General features: G+C 43.2%; 1 protein-coding gene across 2 annotated transcripts in view; it reads right to left on the bottom strand.

The window, feature by feature from the left end:
- The window catches only part of NFASC (neurofascin), a 272,454-nt gene that overhangs the window by 176,562 nt on the left and 90,748 nt on the right, over positions 1–5,144 (bottom strand). The gene's annotated exons all lie outside the window — the stretch shown is intronic.

Below are 5,144 nucleotides of genomic sequence, written 5' to 3'. Positions count from 1 at the left end.
TTAGGGCTGTTGTACATAGGGTCGCTATGAGTCGCAAATGACTCGACAGCACATAACAACAACAACAACTGTAGTGAGATGTGGTTTGATTTCCATCTCTCTTATTGCCACTGATTTGGAGCATTTCTTCGTGTATCTGTTGGCCATTCAAATATCTTCCTCTGTGAAAAGTCTTTTCTTTTGTCCATTTTGTAATTGGATTATTAGTATTTTTTCTTGTGGAGGCCCAGGAATATTTTGTAAACTTTTATTATGAGACTTGTACACTGATGTTCATAGCAGTGTTATTCATTATTGCAAGAACATAGAAATGGCCCAGATACCCAACTGCAATTGAATGGATTGAGAAATTATGCTACATTCACACAATGGAATACTATGCAGATGCAGGAACAATGATTTTGTAAATTATCAACTAACTTGGGAGGGACTGGAGAGCACTATGCTGAGTGAACTGACTCTATTCCACAAGGACAAATATTGTATAAAACCATTATTTTAGAATGAGTATGAGGATCCAAGGGAGCGGGGAGGTAGGGTGGAAACAGAGGGGTGAGGATGTGGGGGGAGCATTAGTCATGGGGTTGAACAATTTGAAGGGTGGGTGGTGAGGAAAAATGGAAGAGTCTGTGCTGAAAAACAATGTATTCGCATTTTGTAAATAAACTAGTATAATAAAAACAAACAAAACTCAACAGGTACTTTCAATATACAGCACATCTCAGTTCCCACAGGGAGCTGTTCTGCCAAACCAAAGGCAGTGCCTCTCCAGTGGTTCAAATCCCCGAGTGGCTTTGTAGGAGAAAGGGAGCAATCTCCACCCAGGTGCTTCACAGCCTTGGAAACCCACTGGAGGGTCGGATAGGATAGGAGCCTGTTCAGACTAGAAGGCTACGACTGAGTCACTGTTGGACATTATAGCTCTAGACCAACCAGCTGACAGCTGCATGTGTCAGACATGTGAGTGAGGCCGCCTTGTGTCATCCAATCCCATTTACACAACCACATGATGACACGTGACTGACACCAAGGATGACCAAAAGGAGAGCCACTCGACTAAGCTCACACTGTTGAACCACAGAATTGTGAACGATACAGATGTTTTAAGTCACTAAGTTTTGGGGTGGCCTATCACAGCTTGGTGTGATTCAGGTCACTGTCTTTCTGGTCACTTGCTATACATCTGAGAGCTGGACAATGAATAAAGATGGCAGAAGAATTGTCATATTTGAGGGGTGATGTTGGAGAAGAGCACTGAACAATCCATAGATGGCCAAGAGAACAAACAGATATGTCTTGGAGAGGGTGCAGCTGGAATGATGAGGCTTCACCTCACTTACTTTGGACATGTTGCTAGGAGGGGCGATTCCTTGGAAAGGGACAAGATGCTGGGAAGGGTGGAGGGTCAGCGAAGGAGAAGACCCCTGACCAGGTAGATTGACAAGGTGACTGCTGCAACGGGCTTTTCTGTGTCAGGAAGTGTGAGAATGACACAGGATAGAAAAGGGTTCAAATCTGTTGTTCACAGGGTTGCTATGAGTTGTACTTGACTCAACGGCACCTAACAACAACAACAACAATCACACAGCAGTGGGTAACATTACTAGTAGTAGTAGATGGTACTGCTATTTTGATAAATAACTGAGTATCAAGGAGATCAGGGAAGGAAGGGGTCACAGTTCAAGGGAGAAATAAGGGTGTATCTAACCTAGTAACATATTGTTTAAATATGTAATCAGTACTAAGAGAATTCCCTTTTATTCAACATGTCTCCATTTCACCAACTCTAAAATGCTATGGATATGCTCACCAAATTGTGCCAAGAAATCTGGAGGACAACTACTTGGCCAACTGACTGGAAGAGAGCCATATTTATACCCATTCCAAAAAAAAGTTAACCTGACAGAGTATGGAAATTATAGAACAATATATCTTGGAAGCAGGAGTGGCATCCACTTTCTAAAACATGCCTCTGGAAACTATAAACTTTGAGAAATGATGATAGTTATACAAAGGCTTTAGGCCTTTTGTTAATAGAATCACTGTGAGTTGCGCTCAACTAGATGGCAATCAATAACAACAACATCACTCATATTCTGTTGAAGATTATCCAGGAACGACTGGAACAGTACATTGACAGAGAACTACCAGAAATACAAGCTGGGTTTAGAAGAGGTCATGGCACTAGAGACATTACTGCCAACGTCAGATGGATCTTGGCAGAAAGCAAAGAGTGTCAGAGGAATGTCTATCTGTGTTTCATTGACTATGCAAAGGCATTTGACTGTGTGGATCACAACAAGCTGTCGCTGACTCTGAGAAGTATGGGAATCCCAGAACACTTGATTGTGCTTATGTGAAATCTATACTTGGAAGTATAGGAAGCAGTCCTCAGAACAGAGCAGGGAAACACTGTATGGTTCAAAATCAGGAAAGGAGGGCATCAGGGATGCATCCTATCTTCATACATTTTCAATCTATATGCAGAAGAGATAATTTGGCAAGTAGGGCTTTATGAGGAAGAATGTGGCATCAGGATTGGAGAAAGACTCATCAACAACCTACGTTATGTAGATGACACAACCTTGCTTGCTGAAACTGAAGAAGACCTGAAGCGCTTGCTGCAGAAGGGCAAGGACAATATGGATTGAAGCTTAACATCAAGAAGACAAAGATTCTCACCATTGGGCCAATTGGCAGCACCATGATAGATGGAGAAGAGATTAAGATTGTTAACAATTATAGTTTGTTAAGCTCCACAATCAACACTTTTAGCACCAGCAGTGAGTAAATCAAAAGATGAATTGCATTGGGAGAATCTGCTGTCAGGGACCTCTCCAGAGTACTGAAAAGCAACAATATCATTCTAGAGACTACGGTGCACCTAATTCAAGCCATGGTCTTTGCAATTACTTATCATACTTCAGAGAGCTGGACAATGACTAAGGATGACAGAAGAATCGATGTCTTCAAATTGTGGAGCTGGAGAAGGGTCTTGAACATATCATGAACTGCCAACAAAACAAATAGGTCTGTCTTGGAGAGGCTGACACCAAGTATCTCTTTGGAGGAGGCTAGGTCCAGGAGAGACTGGTCCTTGGAGGACATTGTGCTCAGACAGGTGGATGGACAGCGTAGGAGAGAGAGACCCCGGATGAGATGGATTGATACAGTGACTGGGACAATGGGTGTAGGTGTGTCGGATTAGTGAGACTGGCTCAGGACAGGGCCGGGTTCAGAGCTGCTGTACACAGGGTTGATACGAGTAGCAGGCAACTCGGCATCACATAACAACAACAACAACAACAACAAAATATTTACTCATTGTATGTTTACTATTACTTGCTACGGAGCTCATTCATTTCACACAAGTTTTAGAAGTATAACATGCCTACACACAAAGCACACCTTTGTTGCTCAGTATTAACAGAGGAGCCCACAGGCTCTTTCCCCTCAGCTAGGGTAGGTGCAGGACTCCCACAAGGCAGGAATGCTGAAGAGAAAGGCACGAGGTCGGTCTCTTTACAGACCAAACAAACTCGAATAGATATTCAGCTGCAACAGCTACTGCCCTTGCTTGCCTGGTCATCTTTGCTCTTCTTCTGAATGTCCTTTCCCTGATGTGATCAGGCCTTTGATCAAGCCTTGGAGGCATTTTCCATGTTTGGAAAAAAATCCAATATTTTCCCCTGGCCCAACCTACTCCTGGTTCTACATACTTGCAAGTATTAAGAGAAAATCTATTCTTGACTCCTTTCCATTGTGGTCTGAGGTCATGTGCCACTGCCACCTTTTCAGCCACATCTGTGCCCGGAGCCTTGTCCACTTCTTCCTGACCCAGACATTGCTGTGATGACTGCCATACTCGGTCCATTTTACAGAAGTCCTGTAGAGAGGGCCCTCACTTGATGCCTTCTTCCTGTTCCTTTTGCCTCTAGTGCCAGCGCTTTCTTGTGGACACAAAGGATCAAAACAGTACAGGATCTACTCAATCAGTCAAGGTCAGTGTAACCTGGAAATATAACAGAATTAAGGCCCAGTGGTATCAACAATGGGAAAACAAAACATAAACAATCCATTGTTATCGTTCATCCCAACTACTATTATAACCTCCCCATATACAGGACAGCACAGAACTGTGTCCCAAGGATTCCAGTAGTACAAATCTTCATGGAAGTGGACTTCTACATCTTTCTCGTATGGAGTGGCTAGTGGGCTCAAATTGATGTCATTGCAATTTGCAGTCAAGTCCTTAACTGCAGCAGCAGGAGCACATGAGGTCCTGGGGAATGGTAACCAGGAGAGAAATCCTTCTGTTTTCTCTCTTGAGGGACTTTCCTGAAGCACAATCATTTCTGTGGTTCTGAAAGATGGAGCCATTGGTCAAGGTTCATACCAAATGGGAGCCAGATCAAGACTGTATCTTCATACTGCCTCCTTCCCTGCCTTATCCACCTTTCTCCTCACTTCTATTCCCTGAGAGTGCACTCCTGAAGAATGTTCCTACACATCATCAGCCTTTGCCTTCGGCTTGGCTTTCTGAGGAACCCAAGCCAAGATGCCAAGTAATCAGAAATCCTGTCAAGGGAGGCTTTATATTCTGACCCCAGTTATTGACTTCAGGCGCTTCATGTCTAGTTGCTTTATCAGAGACTCAATTTTCTCTGGCTCTTGTTTTAAGCAATATCTTCTCTTTCTATGCCTTCAACCTTCTTCAAGAAGGTAAGGGAGCTCATATCACTGTCCTTCTCTTTTTTATTCCGACCTTTTTAATTCCTCTTCTGCTTTGCAAAGAGATCAGCACTACTTTTTTATTATTAAATTTTATTAGTTTAATGAACATTTACAGAGATTTTGGGTTTCCATTTATTCATTGTTGCACTGTTTTCTCCACCCTCCTCCCCAGTTCTTTCTTCCTTCCCCCGCCAATGTCTGTTTTAATTGTCCAATTGCCACAGTGCTTGTCAAAACCAGTTCTGATTAATCTCCTTTGTCAGTGTGTCCCTTGCCATTCCCTATCACTCCTCCCTGAGAGAGACTTCACCCTCATTCATAAGGAAAAGGGGATGGCGTATTCTCTTAGCTACTTCCTGCTGAAAAGGGACGCTGTGGGTTTCAGGGTGAATGTCTTCTCTCACTACTCC

The sequence above is a fragment of the Elephantulus edwardii genome, unplaced genomic scaffold (assembly GCF_000299155.1).
Source record: "Elephantulus edwardii isolate Elephantulus edwardi_28Jun2011 unplaced genomic scaffold, EleEdw1.0 scaffold00063, whole genome shotgun sequence".
In the NCBI taxonomy this organism is placed as follows: Eukaryota; Metazoa; Chordata; class Mammalia; order Macroscelidea; family Macroscelididae; genus Elephantulus; species Elephantulus edwardii.
The sequence above is the reverse complement of the archived record's forward strand: the minus strand, read 5'-3'. Positions and strand labels throughout refer to the sequence as shown.